Below are 16,948 nucleotides of genomic sequence, written 5' to 3'. Positions count from 1 at the left end.
ATGGTTCGCTGGGGCAGACCATGGCACTGGAGGAGAAGGCAGCAGAAGGTCCGTCTTGCTGCACGTCTCTCTTACTGAGCTGGTGAGAGAAGGGGGCGCGCGCAGCGCTGATGCCCCTGTCGTTTCCTGCTGACCCTGAGCACTGCAGAGCAGAGGTGGGGCGCTGAGAACGGGTCCCCTCGTCATTCACACCAGTGGTCCCCAACCTTTCTGGCACCAGGGACAGGTTTTGTGGAAGAAGTTTTCCCACAGACTGGTGAGGAGGGGAGAGTTTGGGGGTCATCCAAACGCGTTACTCACTGTGTGCGTCGCTGCTGTTACGCTGTGATGTCGTCATGCAGCTCACCCCCCGCCGCTCACTGATGGGGTTTTGATACAAGTGTGTAAGCAGCTGGTTTGTGGTGGTCCCTGGGAGTCAAGCCTCTCTGGAGACCGTGATCTGTATTTGCAGCCGCTCCCCAGCACTAGCATCCCTGCCTCAGCTGCTCCTCAGATGATCGGGTGTTACGTTCTCAGCAGATCTGATGGGAGGCAGAGCTCAGTGGTAACAGCTCTGGGGAGCAGCTGCAAACACAGATGAAGCTTCAGCTTCCTCACTGGATGCTGGTCATTTCCTGCTGTACCGTCCAGCTGGGAGCCCCTGATTTACACAACTCAGGAAAGGGATTTTTTTTTTTTTTTTCCGCTGCTTGGTCTGCAGGATCTTAGTTCCCTGACCGAGGGTTGAGCCCATGTCCGCGGCACTGAAAGCACTGAGCCCTACCCACTGGACAGCCAGGGAATTCCCAGAAACTGCTTCTTATTCAGCATTCCATTCTCTGCAGCACCTGCTTCAGCACCTAACCGTGTAATTGTTCAAACACTGCTGAGTTCTTCTTTTTAGTTGTAAACCAACATATAGAAAAGAGATGGTTCATAGGCAGTGTCTTCACACCCTCTACCTTGTAGGTCCAGGTGCTCTTCAAGTGCCCCTTAGTGTTACCTCCTTGCCTTGATTTCTTGTGGTTTCTGCAGAATCATCAGAGCTGGACTGGGTGGCAGCATCCCATTCAAAATATAGCTTTGCCCATTTTACTGGCAATAGCTAGTGCTAAAGAAACGGGGGTGGGAAGGGTCAGGAGAGAGGGAGCAAATGTCATGAAAGCTTAATCAGCTCTTACCCTTAACTTCCTGTCCAATACCTCGGCTTTCCTAGGCCCGAGCTTAGTGGTGCCATGTTTCTGGCATTAGACTCCCGTATTTCCCCACACCTAAATGAGAGAAACTGGACTTCCCTGGTGGCTCGGTAGCAAAGAGTTCACCTGCCAATGCAGGAGATGTGGGGTTGATCCCTGGGTCAGGAAGGTCCCCTGGAGTAGGAAATGGCAATCTGCTTCAGTGCTCCTGCCTGGAGGATCCCACGGGCAGAGGAGCCTGGGGGGCTATGGTCCATGGAGCCGCAGAGTGTCCCAGGAGTGAGTGACTAACAGCAGCCACACATGGGGAAGGGCAGTGGCCCCCACTCCAGCGCTCCTGCCTGGAGACTCCCCGGGACGGGGCAGCCTGGTGGGCTGCAGCCCACGGGGTCGCTAAGAGTCGGATACGACTGAGCCACTTCACTTCCACTTTTCACTTTCATGCTTTGGAGAAGGAAATGGCAACCCACTCCAGTGCTCTTGCCTGGAAAATCCTAGGGACAGGGGAGCCTGGAAGGCTGCAGTCCATGGGGTCGCTAAGAGTCGGACACGACCGAGCCACTTCACTTTCATGCTTTGGAGAAGGAAATGGCAACCCACTCCAGTGCTCTTGCCTGGAAAATCCCAGGAACGGAGGAGCCTGGTGGGCTGCAGTCCACGGGGTCGCTAAGAGTCGGATACGACTGAGCCACTTCACTTTCACTTTTCACTTTCATGCTTTGGAGAAGGAAATGACAAACCCACTCCAGTGTTCTTGCCTGGAGACTCCTGGGGATGGGGGAGCCTGGTGGGCTGCCGTCTATGGGGTCGCACAGAGTCAGACACGACTGAAGTGACTTAGCAGTAGCAGCAGATTAGCTTCTAGTTTCTGGCCTTTTCCTGGGGCACTTGGGAGAAGCAGAGAGAGATTCAGACTATTTCATGAGCCTGTTGTTACTGAAGGGACCTTGGCTGGATCTCTTTTTTGGGGGCAAAATTAACAAAAGGAAGAGAAGCTTGTTCAACAAAGCCTGAAAATTGGCCAGCGTTGCATGAATACTACTGAAAGCCTGGTGGTGTTCTGCTAACAATCACACAGAAGCCCGATGAAATTACGAGGGTGCTTAAGCGCTCAGGCACGCTTGTTTCCCTCGCTTGATCAGGAAGATGTCTGCATTGCGGTTTTCTTTCGTTTCTTCCCTGTTGAGTAAGAGAGGATACCTACAATAGAAAACACAAGGTATGTATAAGACACAGGACATTTAGGATTTGATAGTGAACTGGGGATTATATAATGTGTGTAGCAAACCATCTTGGATTTAGCGGGTTAAAACGACAATAATGATTGATTTGGCTAATGAACCTGCAGTTTGGCTAGGACCATCTCTGCTCCAGGTGGCATCAGTTGGTACTGCTTGAAGGCTGGGGGTGACTCAGTGGTTGGTTGCTGGAATCTGATGTTTCACTCACTATCTGGCATCTGATGCTACCAGTCAGCTGGGGGCCCAGTGGGGTTTTCAGCCACAGCATGCACTTGTGGGCTTTCTATGCGGTTTCTTTCTTTCTTCCCAGCATGGTGGCTGGGTTCCAAGAGCAAGTGTCCCAGAAGGGTCCGTTGGGGGGGTGTCCCTTTTATAATCCAACCTAGAAAGTCACAAAACATCACTTCTACTTTAGTTACAAGTCCATCCAGATTGGAGGGAAAGACGGACCCCATTTCTGGAGGGGAAAATTGTCAGCGTTATTGTGTGAGGAGAACATGCGGGAAGGGGTGTGGCATCAAGGTCATCTTTGGAAAATACAATATGTCACAGGGCTAGGAGGTAGGATCTCAGGCCCTCTGGATCAGACAGGCTCAGACACCTCTGGAAACAGAAGTCAAATCTCACAAGGCAAATCTTTTTCTCCCCTTAGGAAGTCACTACCACCACCACCAGGACCGCTGCCTGCGTCTGTTATCACTGTGTGTGAGGAAGCGGTGTATTCAGAGGAGGCTTGGGGAATCTCTGCAGTTTGGGAGCTTGTTAAACCTCTGGTAGGTGTGTGCCCTGATTCCACAGTGGCACATGGGCAAAGGGCACATAAAATCCCCCTGACACCCAACCTGTCGACGGCTGCCCTGTTCATTTCAGTCACTCCCAACACAGTGCGGTTTGTGTTCACTAACGTCATGTTCGTTATCTATTGCTGCATAAAAAATAGCCCCCAAATAGAGTAGCTTAAAACAAAAGTCATTTACTATCTCACAAAGTTTCTGAAGGTTGGGAGTCTGGGAGCAGCATAGCTGGGTGGTTCTGGCTCATTGTTTTAGGAGGTTGCAGTCCTCTGAAGGCCCGCCTGGGGCTGGAGGATCTGGACCCAAGATGGCTCACTTACACAACTGTTGGCCAAAGGCATTGGTTCCTCCCCGGCTCTTCATAGGAGGCTGTGGTTCCTTGCCATGTGGACGTCTCCATGGGGCTTCCTGATTGTCCTCAGGACGCAGGAGGTCCTCTTAGAGTGAGTAACCTGCATGTGAAGCTGCCATATCTTTTATGACCCAGGCTCAGAAGTCGTTTGTCATCATTTCGGCCACATTCTTTTTGCTAGAAATAAGTTAAGTACACCCCGACAACTCAAAGAGAGTGGGATTAAGCCCCACCTTGTAAAGAGAGATATATCAAAGAATTTGTGGATGTATTTTAAAACCAGCACATCACAGCCTATGTGAAGGCAACCTCCAGACCTTTTCATCATGGCAGTTTTCTGGAGATATGAACATATTCTAGAATTATGATGTAAATGATTATGAAACGGGGTTTCTCAGGTGGTTTAGCAGTAAAGAACCCACTGGCCAATGCAGGAGACGCAGGCGACACGGGATCCCCTGGAGGAGGCAACGGCAACCCACTCCAATGTTCTTGCCTGGAAAATTCCATGACCAGAGGAGCCTGCTGGGGCTATAATCCATGGGGTTGCAATGAAATGATTATAAAGTAGAATGCAAATAAGGTGATATTGGTGCAGCAATATACAGACTGATTTGTGGAACAAAGTAAACAGCCAAGAACCTAACGTAAATGTGCCTTTAGTGTGTGATAAGGATGACAGCTCAATTCAATGGATAAAGGAAACATGGTGTGAAAATGACACTAAAGCAAGTGGTTACTTGTTTCGGGAGGAAAGTTTACCTGGTAGCACAGCATAAACCAGAGTAAATGCACAGCACACAACAGAACAATGGTCAGCGCCGTGCGAAAGTTAGACAGAGAGCAGCAGGAGCAAAATAAGGATGAGTATCTGTGCGATTTCAGGATAACATTCAGGGCTTCTTTACTGTAAAATCGGCAACATTTCAAAATTTAAACACTGAATTCCATAATAATGAACATAGCATACACATGGATATCAGTTCAGTTTGGTCGCTCAGTCGCGTCCGACTCTTTGCGACCCCATGAATCACAGCACGCCAGGCCTCCCTGTCCATCACCAACTCCCGGAGTTCACTCAGACTCAAGTCCATCGAGTCAGTGATGCCATCCAGCCATCTCATCTTCTGTCATCCCCTCCTCCTCCTGCCCCCAATCCCTCCCAGCATCAGAGTCTTTTACAATGAGTCAACTCTTCGCATGAGGTGGCCAAAGTATATATATAATCATTAACAAAATTTTAAAATATTTTTCACACATATGAGAAAGTGTTAACTTAAAATACCAAGACAAAAATAAATCTTAAAGTTCTTTAAGCATCTTAAAAAAAAATCACACAAATTTACATGGCTGTAAATATATAAGAGGATGAATTAATAAACAAATGTAAACCAGATAAATAGTTGCTGCTGTAAAACCATCAAGTTGACAAATAATAAGAGAGAAAGAAAGAAAAAAAAAAGGAAAGAGAAGGAAGGAGGAAAGAAGACAGGGAAGGAAGACAGAGAGAAGAAGGAAGGAAACCAGCCCAGGGTTGATCATAAAATTATAAGGTCAGTGCCTTTGCGGAGCAACAGACTGGTTTCAAATAGGAAAAGGAGGACGTCAAGGCTGTATATTGTCACCCTGCTTATTTAATTTATATGCAGAGTACATCATGAGAAACGCTAGGCTGGAAGAAACACAAGCTGGAATCAAGATTGCTGGAGAAATATCAATAACCTCAGATATGCAGATGACACCACCCTTAGGGCAGAAAGTGAAGAGGAATTAAAGAGCCTCTTGATGAAAGTGAAAGTTCAGTTCAGTTCAGTCGCTCAGTCGTGTCCGACTCTTTGCGACCCCATGAATCGCAGCACGCCAGGCCTCCCTGTCCATCACCATCTCCCGGAATTCACTCAGACTCATGTCCATCTAGTCGATGATGCCATCCAGCCATCTCATCCTCGGTCGTCCCCTTCTCCTCCTGCCCCCAATCTCTCCCAGCATCAGAGTCTTTTCCAGTGAGTCAACTCTTCGCATGAGGTGGCCAAAGTACTGGAGTTTCAGCTTTAGCATCATTCCTTCCAAAGAACACCCAGGGCTGATCTCCTTCAGAATGGACTGGTTGGATCTCCTTGAAGTCCAAGGGACTCTCAAGAGTCTTCTCCAACACCACAGTTCAAAAGCATCAATTCTTCAGTGCTCAGCCTTCTTCACAGTCCAACTCTCACATCCATACATGACCACAGGAAAAACCATAGCCTCGACTAGACGGACCTTAATCGGCAAAGTAATATCTATGCTTTTGAATATGCTATCTGGGTTGGTCATAACTTTTCTTACAAGGAGTAAGCATCTTTTAATTTCATGGCTGCAGTCACCATCTGCAGTGATTTTGGAGCCCAAAAAAATAAAGTCTAACACTGTCTCCACTGTTTTCCCATCTCTTTCCCATGAAGTGATGGGACCAGATGCCATGATCTTCGTTTTCTGAATGTTGAGCTTTAAGCCAACTTTTTCACTCTCCTCTTTCACTTTCATCAAAAGGTTTTTTAGCTCCTCTTCACTTTCTGCCATAAGGGTGGTGTCATCTGCATATCTGAGGTTATTGATATTTCTCCCAGCAATCTTGATTCCAGCTTGTGTTTCTTCCAGTCCAGCATTTCTCATGATGTACTCTGCATAGAAGTTAAATAAGCAGGGTGACAATATACAGCCATGATGCACTCCTTTTCCTATTTGGAACCAGTGTGTTGTTCCATGTCCAGTTCTAACTATTGCTTCCTGACCTCCATACAGATTTCTCAAGAGGCAGGTCAGGTGGTCTGGTATTCCCATCTCTTTCAGAATTTTCCACAGTTTATTGTGATCCACACAGTCAAAGGCTTTGGCATAGTCAATAAAGCAGAAATAGATGTTTTTCTGGAACTCTCTTGCTTTTTCAATGATCCAGTGGATGTTGGCAATTTGATCTGTGATTCCTCTGCCTTTTCTAAAACCAGCTTGAACATCAGGAAGTTCATGGTTCATGTATTGTTGAAGCCTGGCTTGGAGAATTTTGAGCATTACTTTACTAGCATGTGAGATGAGTGCAATTGTGCGGTAGTTTGAGCATTCTTTGGCATTGCCTTTCTTTGGGATTGGAATGAAAACTGACCTTTTCCAGTCCTGTGGCCACTGCTGAGTTTTCCACATTTGCTGGCATATTGAGTGCAGCACTTTCACAGCATCATCTTTCAGGATTTGAAATAGCTCAACTGGAATTCCATCACCTCCACTAGCTTTGTTCATAGTGATGCTTTCTACGGCCCACTTGACTTCACATTCCAGGATGTCTGGCTCTAGCTGAGTGATCACACCATCGTGATTAAAAAAGTTGGCTTAAAGCTCAACATTCAGAAAACTAAGATCATGGCATCCGGTCCCATCACTTCATGGGAAATAGATGGGGAAACAGTGGAAACAGTGTCAGACTTTATTTTCTGGGGCTCCAAAATCACTGCAGATGGTGACTGCAGCCATGAAATTAGAAGACACTTGCTCCTTGGAAGGAAAGTTATGACTAACTTAGCATATTAAAAAGCAGAGCCATTAATTGCCAACAAAGGTCCATCTAGTCAAGGCTATGGGTTTTCCAGTAGTCATGTATGGAGGTGAGAGTTGGGCTATAAAGAAAGCTGAACACCAAAGAATTGATGCTTTTGAACTGTGGTGTTGGAAAAGACTCTTGAGAGTCACTTGGACTGCAAGGAGATCCAACCAGTCCATCCTAAAGGAAATCAGTCTTGAATATTCATTGGAAGGACTGATGCTGAAGCTGAAACTCCAATACTTTGGCCACCTGATGTGAAGAACTGACTCATTTGAAAAGATCCCAATGCTGGGAAAGATTGAAGGCGGGAAGAGAAGGGGATAACAGAGGATGAGATGGCTGGATGGCATCACTGATTCGATGGACTTGAGTTTGAGTAAACTTCAGGAGTTGGTGATGAATAGGAAGGCCTGGCGTGTTGCAATCCATGGGGTCGAAAAGAGTCAGACACGACTGAGTGACTGAACTGAACCTTTGTGAATGGGGCTTTGCTCGTGGCTCAGTGGTAAGGAATCCACCTGTCAATGCAGGAGACGCGGGTTCGATCCTGAGTGGGGAAGATCCCCTGGAGAAGGACATGGCAGCCCACTCTAGTGCCCTTCTGGAGACTCCCATGGACAGAGGAGCCTGGTGGGCTGCAGTCTATGGGATCGCAAAGAGTCGGACACGACTGACCGAGCACACACCTATGTGAGTCATCTGTGTGAGTACAAATTAGTGGTCTTTCTAAAATGCAGTTTGGCAGTGTGTAAGTAGGGGGTTAAAATATTTTAACTTTAAGGAAGTAACCAGGTTCATACACAGTGACTTATATATAAGGCTTTTTATCACAGTGATACTTAGAACAGTGAAGCATTGGTAGCCATCTGTTTTTGTTTGTTTGTTTGTTTTTTCAAGTGGCATGGGCTTAGTTGCTCGGAAGCATGTAGGACCATCTGGGATCAGGGATCTAACCAGTGTCTCCAGCATTGGCAGGCAGACTCTTTACCACTGAGCTGCTGGAAGCCCTGGTAGGCATCTAAATGCCAGTAAAAATAAATGGATATGTTACAACAGCCATGTTTTTGAAGGCTACTGGAGAGTGGCAGATGTTTGTGCTACCAGTTAGAGAGCAAAGCAGGGTATCAAAGCTCCTTGGTACATGATGTATGGACAGGGAGGCCTGGCGTGCTGCGATTCACGGGGTCGCAAAGAGTCAGACACGACTGAGCGACTGAGCTGAACTGAACTGAACGTATGAAGTTCCCAAATCTTAGTTGAGGTTTGACTGGTGAGGTTAGAAGGGCTTCCCGGTGGCCCAGTGGTCAAGACTTTGCGCTCCTGGTGCAAGGGGCGGGGCTTGGTGCTTGCCTGGGTAGCTAAGGTCCTGGCGGCCGCAGTGAAGGGGAAACAGGGCGAACCGTAACGTCGCAGCCCTGCAGGAGCGCGGAGAGGAAGCCGGTCTCATTCCAGTTCTGCCAAACAACCATCGTTAGTTCCGTCACCCCTTCTTGAAATGTCCCATTCGTATTGAGAAGAAAATGGAATGAAGATATTGTTTCTAGTTTTAAAGCATCACCCATTACACTTTTCTCAGTGGCATATCAGATATTAATGTGTTATGCTTTACAACTTCTCAAGACTGACTGACCTTGAAATAAACATTTCCCCAAACTCAGTCAATAGAGAGGAGAAAAAGAGTTTATGAGTAGAAATCTGAAGAACCATTAGTGTTCTTAGAGGGCCTCTCTGGTACTCCACAAACAGTTATTGAATACCCAGCATATGCAAACCTCTGAATAGCACTGTGGAGAGATTACAAAGAAATAGGAACATTCTTTGCCATCACTTGATCATTAATTCAATAAATATGTATTGAGTGTTTAGTTAAGTACTATTTTTGACTTGGTGGCTCAGCTGGTAAAGAATCTGTCTGCAATGCAGGAGACCTGGGTTCAATCTCTGGGTTGGGAAGATCCCCTGGAGGAGGGGAAGGCTACCCACTCCAGTATTCTTGGGCTTCCCTGGTGGCTCAGCTGGTAAAGAATCTGTCTGCAGTGTGGGAGATCTGGGTTTGATCCCTGGGTTGGCAAGATCCCCTGGAGGAGGGAAAACCTAACCACTCCAGTATTCTTGCCTGGAAAATCCCATGGGCAGAAGAGTCATGGGGTTGCAGAGTCAGACACGACTGAGCGACTTTACATTCACTTACACTTCAAGGTTCACGGATGGAAAATATTCCTCTTATGACTTCACATTCACTTTCACTTCAGGGTTCATGGATGGAAAATATTCTTCTTATAAGCCTGAAAGTGAAAGTGAAGTTGCTCAGTCGTGTCCAACTCTTTGTGACCCCATGGACTGCAGCCTACCAGACTCCTGCGTCCACGGGATTTTCCATGCAAGAGTACTGGAGTGGGTTGCCATTTCCTTCTCCATGGGATCCTCCTTGTGTCTTATAAGCCTGGTTCAGCTTAATTCCTTTGGGTTTAGAAAACATGGCCACTAAAAACGTGCCCATCTTATTAGCACTCTTTAGCTTGGCTTTAAATCATTCAGCGCTCAAAGCTCCTACTGTTTCCGCACATGAGGAAAATATCCACTCTCTCCATCTCCCTGCATCTCTGCGTGAAGAAGATCAGGCTGGTGTGCACTGCCCATCAGGGCGATCACTGCCCTGGGCGGCACCACCGAAAAGGGACTGAACGTCGAAGATACATTTCTCTAGACCAGCGCTCCCCCACTATTGGCACCAGGGCCAGTTTCCTGGGACAGATTTTTCCCCGGACCAGGGTACAGGGAGGGGAATGGTTTGGGGATGATTCAAGCACATCACATTTCCTGTGCACTTGTTTCTATTATCGCATCAGCTCCAATCATCAGGCACTCACTCCTGGACTTTGAGGACTTCTGCTCTAGACTGTCAGCAGTATGCTGGGCTAGAACAGACTCTCAAAGGGAAATGAGAATTCAAAACAAGCGTCTTGCTTCCGATGCTCCCACACACGCAAGCATTCCCCCCACCCAGCAGCCATCACGTAACAAGCCGCCCGAATGCTCACGTGTTTTGTTCGTTACTACTTGGACCTGGGTCAGAGTCACCCTCATGGGAAGGACGTTTAGGTTTCTGTGAAGGGACAAGATTTTAAGGGTCTCATAAAGACTGTCATCCCTAAAATTATTTTTTTTCCCTGATAAAAAAGAAAATTCACCCAGCAAAAATAAAAATGTGAGCTAAGATGGATGGGAGTGGGCGTGTAAATTAAGAGGGCCAGGTAAATGCCCTATTGTATCTATCAATAGCACCTTATCTGATTTTATTTGCCAGAATCAATTTAGCTGCTTTTTCAGGCCCTACAAAGGGCATTTGGGAGGAGAGGGTGACATTTACTGGGTGTAAACCTTGGCCTTCCCTTGTGGCTCAGATGGTAAAGAGTCTGCCTGCAATGCGGGAGACCTGGCTTCTATCCCTGGGTTGGGAAGATCCCCTGGAGAAGTGAACGGCTGCCCATTCCAGTATTCTGGCCTGGAGAATTCCATGGACTGTTTAGTCCATGGGGTCCCAAAGTCAGACACGACTGAGCGACTTTCATTTCACAGACTTTGGGGCGTGACTGAATGTCTTCCAGCAACTTGGACAATTTGTCAAATACCACTTTAAAGTTTGTCAGTGTGTGCTCGTTCAGATAGCTTATTTAAATGTTAAAATGCTCGGCAGGTAGGTTAGCTATTAATACCTCCGTCTTGGGGCTAGGACACAGAAAGTGTAATTAACTTGACTCATTATCTTCCAGGGATTTGCAACATTCAGATCTCCTTGTAGGTAGCAAAGATGACGTACATCTTGGCTTGACTCTTGTCCCCAAACCATGAACCATCTGTGATCCTGTCACTGAAAACAGTCAAGGAACCCAGGACAGACCAGTGAATGACTTTTCCCAGGTTGTAGATCTTTTATACACAGAAGCATGACCTTAATGACATTTAAAACTAGAGGAAAAGATAAAGAGTTTCATCCAAAATTTCTAGCTAATTCTTTGAATCTACAAGGTGTCTGTAGTTGGGCTACTCTAAAAATACTACTGATTCGAATAAAAATTACATGAGTGAGACTTGGCTGAGTCTATAAGCGGTTCATGTATCTGCAGACTCAAAGCTGTGGTTATAGGCACCACAGGGGCCAACCTCTGGTTCTTTAAAACACAGTCATACTGACTGGTCCACAAAATTGGCAATAAAGTCTGGTAGGATTAAGAACTATTTATAAGAATGTAATAAGAACTCTACAACCAACCTGTCTTTTGATAGATCTAACTCACTCTGAGTAGCACATGCCCAGGAAAATATTTTAAAAGCAAAAAAGGCTATTTGTATGAAGATATTTCTAGTGATTGCATTCATTTGAATTAAAAAAAAAAACTCAGTAATTGGAAACTGGATAAGTATATTTTTATGTGTTACGATTGCAATCACAGATTGTTATATAGCCATTAAGTAGTATTGATATATGTAAGACCACATGGAAGAATGTTTAAATGAGACTCAAAGTGTTAAAACACAAATTATTGTGTTTACTGATCGAACTTGTATAAAAATTTCTCTACATTAGAAAGAATCAAAAGAAAACACTATAATTAGAGTTTAAGAGGTTCTCTTTTTTTTCTATAAAATACTGATGTATGAAATAAAAAAATAAAAAACTAATTGGTAAATGAAAAAACAAAAACTTGAGTCTGGAGTCAAGAAGACCTTGTCAGCTGCGTAACTATGACAACTGTATCTATGTGCATTTCACTTTAATCTTCAAAGTGCAAGTGATTAGCATCCACCCTATAAATTGTTGTGAAGGTTAAACGAAGGAATGATTTATACAGGGCCTGGTGTTGTCATAACAGGCTAAGTATTATCCTAACTGATTTATCAAAAGCTGTACTAGTGGCCATGTGTGAGTTTTATCAGACAGCATGAGTTATTCTGATGTAATATTGTATAAGAACCCAGTGATCACTTTTTCCTGCTTTCATTTCTTTCTGTACAATAATATGCCTTCCTGCCTCTGATTATCTGCACAGGACAAAGTATGTTGATGTGGCATTGTTATTACTCCAAGTTGAACCCGCACGACCCAGTCTCATGAAGAAATCCCTGACCGTAAAAATATTCCTAACTCTGTGAGAAATTGCCAGAGTATCTTTACCTTCCTGGGTTTTAATCACTATAATTGATGACTAAGGCTGCATATATTCATGTCTTCTCTCATTTCAGGTTCTCCAAGAAGGAGGGTCTCAAGGCTCTTGAGTCCTGTGCATACCGGCCCACATGCAGCGACCAGTGCCAGAATGCAGGAGGCGACGTAAGGGTGAGTTCAGCGAATAAATCAATGATTGCTTACTTTTACGTGCTGGGAAGGAGAGAGAATATACAGCACAGTCTGGGAGATTTTAAGGTTCTTGTAAAGATTGGTTCAATATAGGTCTTATTTTGATCCTTTATAAGAAATGAAAAACAGTAGGGAACTTCTCTAGACCATCCTGAATCTTGGGGCCAGAGCCAAAACAATTTCTACTTGATACTTCAGGACCACACAGATTCGTGTTACATAATGGGGTCTTAAGGAGTTGACCTGTCTACCCTCGAAATGATCATTACCGTTCTCCTGACCAGATGTATAACCCCTCAGTTCTCTTCATTGTGAAGTTATCGGATACTTTTCTACTCTGAACCCAAACAGGAAATTGCTCTGTTCATTCCCTTTGTCTGTCTTCACTTGCACTAAATTGGGAGAACAAGGCCCCGTGACGAATGGCACGGCATGAATAAGTCTGATTATCTGGATAGAAAGTCAACATGAAACAAACAAAAAGAAAGTCAAGACTTAGATCAAAATTCTGTGGTGCTGCCAGCCTTCCGGATTTTTGCAGATGTTACAAAAACCAAAGATAGATCATCTTTATTGTCCTAAGGAAGAATCAGGGTCATTTCGTTGTCATGAAGAACTCTAAATGACGTAATCTGTACCTTTACTATAGTCTGTGTCTTCATAGCTGGATCTTAAACACAGAGGTAAAGAATCTGACACCCTAAAAGGCAGCTAAGAGAGATGTTGGGTTTGGCTGAGAACTTACCTTCCCATAGAAGAATAAACCTGTCTTCTAAGCCAAGTATAAGGCTAAAGACTTCCCACTGTCCTGAAGCCTTTACAGCTCCTGCAGGGATTGACGCTAATCTCCTGGGGTCCCTAGATCCCTGCCCGGAAGCAAGGGCCAGGTTGTGGCGTACGCCTCGTCACTGCTACTCCTCCTCAGAGCTCAGACTTGCCTGCAGGAATCTCTGTTAAGTGAAAGCTCTTCTTCAGCAGTTTGGCGTCTTGTTCTGTTTTATTTAGAGTGAGGCATTCCCCTCTCAGAGCTTGGACACCAGAAGTGTTGCACAACCAACAAGCAAATTTACATCTTCAACAGTGGTTGGTAGCCCTTAGAAATTTCAAAGCAGGAAAAGCAAAAAGCCTTTATTAGTCATTGTTTAATAGCTTTTCAAGAATCGACTTGATACTTTTCACTGGTACTTTGCCTTGATGATGTCATTCTCTTTCTCTATTGTTTTAAAAATTGTTCCTAAGTACACCTGAAAGGGCTTCTCCCAGGGGGTGCTAGTGGTAAGGAATTCACCTGCCAAGGCAGGATAAGTGTTTCCATTCTTGGGTCAGGAAGATCCTCTGGAGGAGGAAATGGCAACATACTCCAGTATTCTTGCCTGAAAACCCCATGGACAGGAGGAGCCAGGCAGGCTACAGTCTGTCGGATTGCAAAGAGTCGGATGCGACTGAGCGCGGACCATGGGTACACCCGGAACTGACGCAGCGTTGTAGATCACCTGTGCTCCAGTACAATTTTTAACAGATGAAAAAGCTATAAAAAATAGTTCCTGGGGTGTTATGTGGATGTTATACTCTGTGGTGTATACTCTTGTTACACCAGAAGGCAACAGCCAGAATAATTTCTCTTCTAAAGTAAGATCACTAGTGCTATTTTTGTATATAAAAAAATGAATATTAAGTAATACAATATCTAGTTACCTAAAGGGTTGAGAGATTGGATCAAACATATGATTATTTTGATGCAAGTCCCTTGAACTTTCATGTGATTAAGGCAAAATCTGGGGCTAACAGAATACCTCTTTATTTTTCAGATATTCTGAAGTTTTGTAGACACAGTAAAATACTCGTTTAAAAATAATGTAAAATATACATGTATCACAATGTGTAATTTTTTCCAGGTGCTCTTGCCTTACTCTTTTATTCTAAAAGGGGGCAGAGCACACCCTTGGAAAGAATGACATAGCCCAAGGACACAACCTGAACCGATTAGAGCCGAAGGGGGCAAAGGCGGCGGACAAGTTGACTTCCCTTAGACCTTGAGTCTCAGTATGAGATCACTGTAACATGTCAGCAACTAAGGCACCAGGGCGCTTCCAAAGCCAACTATCAAAGGCCAAACCATGGGTGATGTTCTAATTTCTGGAAATTCCTGCTCCTTCCCACAAATAGTTGGAATAATCCTCCCACTTATTAGCCTATGAAATTACCCAGTTCATAAAAACTAACCACACCATATTTCAAGGTCACTCTTACCTTCTGAGATGGCCCATACACTGTCTATGGAACATGTTTCTCTCTAAATAAACCCACTTCTTCCCTGGTGGCTCAGATGATAAGGTGTCTGCCAACAATGCAGGAGACCCAGGTTCAATCCCCGGGTGGGGAAGATCTCTTGGAGAAGGAAATGGCAACCCACTCCAGTATTCGTGCCTGGAAAATCCCATGGACAGAGGAGCCCGGTAGGCTACAGTCCATGGGGTCACAAAGAGCTGGACACGACTTCACTTTCACTTTTCTTACCTAAAAACAAAAAACAATCCCCCCTCATTTAAAAGTAATGTGAAATGTATGTAAAATATACAAATATTATAATATGTAATGTTTTCCAGATACTTTTGCATTACTCTTTTATTCTAACACTATTTTGTGAGCTCAAGATTATTATTTGTGTTTTACAGAAGAATTAATAGGTACTCACCCAGGTTAAGTCAGGCACAGTGCTTGAGACAGGGCTGAAATCCAGGCTTCATACCTTGAAGTCCCTTTTCTTTCGTTTTTGCACAGCACATTGCTTGGTACTGAATCTTACGAAAGTCTTAAGAGCAACAGGTTAACACAGAAAAGCCTCATCTTCTGAGCCTCAGTGGTACAGTGCCAGGGGGAGGTTTCTTTTATTATATTAGGCTACCCTTGTGGCTCAGCTGGTAAAGAATCCACCTGCAATGCGGGAGACCTGGTTCGATCCCTGGGTTGGGAAGATCCCCTGGAGAAGGGCAGGGCTCCCCACTCCAGGATTCTGGCCAGGAGAATTCCAGGGACTGTGTATTCCATGGGGTCGCAGAGTCGGACACGACTGAGCGACCTTCACTCTTTCTCTCCTAGTGAAACGACCTGTTGCCCTAGCCGGCAGGGTGAAGCTTTGCTGATTTTTCCTCTCCCCTGTCTTGCTGCTGCTTGGCCTCAGACTTGGGCGCTGTCAAGGGAAACTCCCTTCAGCACAAGCTGAACAGAGCCTTCTCAGCCTTCTGACCCAACAGGAGAACCTCAGGAACGGGGAAGCACCAGGGAGATTCTGGAGAGGGAGGGTCTTAGGGAAAACCACCGGATAGGGTTGCTTATGAACTCCCAAGCTCACTCTTGAGCCACAGATGAGTGGAAATGATTCTACACAGCAAGACTTTGAGAACTGAACTAAGAGATAAATTGCTTTTCAGTTGCCAGACTGGCCACACGGTGCTGGAACGCGTGCGGAATGCATCTGAATATCCCGTTTTTACTTTGAAATATCCCTTCTCGTGGAAAATGGAACTGACATTGAGACCACAACATGAAGGGCTGGTGGCGGTAAGAGAATTTCCTGCCCTTTGACTCTAATAACAGAGAAAGCATGGCCACTTGGGGTGATAGGAACCATGCCAGAGAAGCAGGATGGGGGGACAGATGGGCAAGGTTTGGGGAGAGCTGTGAACGCTGCTGATGCCCCAGCTGGACCACTCTCTCGGGCAGTGGATCTTAAACTTTATTAAGTATCAGGATCACTTGGAAGGCTTGTGAAAACCCAGGTTGCTGAACTCCGCCTTCTCCAGTTTCTGACTGAGTAGGTCTGGGCTGGGGCCTGAGAGTCCGCATTCGTAGCGGCTTTTGAGGTGACGCGGATGCTTGTGGCCCTGGAAATGCACTTAGAGGGTCACTGCTGTCAAGGAGCATTGCAGAGGGACCAGCTTGGTTCCAGGTGCATGTTAGTGATTGGAATAAGAGACACGCACACACACACACACACACACACACACACGAGTGCAGGCCCTAACCCAAGCTCAAGAGACTTCCCTGGTGGTCCAGCGATCAAGCATCCACCTGCCAGGGCAGGGAGCGTCAGTTCGATCTCTGGTCCGGGAACTAAGACCCCACATGCTGTGGAGCAACTACACTCGGGCCCCACACCTGAGCCCGCGGCCTGGAACTCTGTGCAGCAGAGAAGCCTCCGCAAGGAGAAGCCTGAACGCAACTAGAGAGTAGCCCCCGTCAGGGCAACTAGAGAAAGTCCGTGGGTGGTTACAAAGACCCAGTTCAGCCAAAAACGAACAGACAAACGAACAAATAAGGAGTGATACATATACGTAAAAAACCCAAAAAACAAAAATGAATAAATAAGAAATAATACATATATGTAAAAAAAGAAAAAACAAAAATAAATAACAAAGAAGAAATAATACATATATGTAAAAAATGAACAAAT

The 16,948-nt window shown here is 45.4% G+C and overlaps 1 long non-coding RNA gene across 1 annotated transcript; it reads left to right on the top strand.

Annotated features, from left to right (window-relative positions):
• On the top strand, window positions 1,937-12,471 carry LOC106502931. The gene is made up of 3 exons (XR_001919180.1): window positions 1,937-2,394; window positions 3,069-3,189; window positions 12,381-12,471. It is a non-coding gene; the product is annotated as an uncharacterized LOC106502931 (long non-coding RNA).

This window comes from Capra hircus, chromosome 15 (assembly GCF_001704415.2).
Source record: "Capra hircus breed San Clemente chromosome 15, ASM170441v1, whole genome shotgun sequence".
Taxonomy (NCBI): Eukaryota; Metazoa; Chordata; class Mammalia; order Artiodactyla; family Bovidae; genus Capra; species Capra hircus.
Note: the sequence above shows the minus strand (reverse complement) of the source record. Positions and strands in the feature narration are given on the sequence as shown.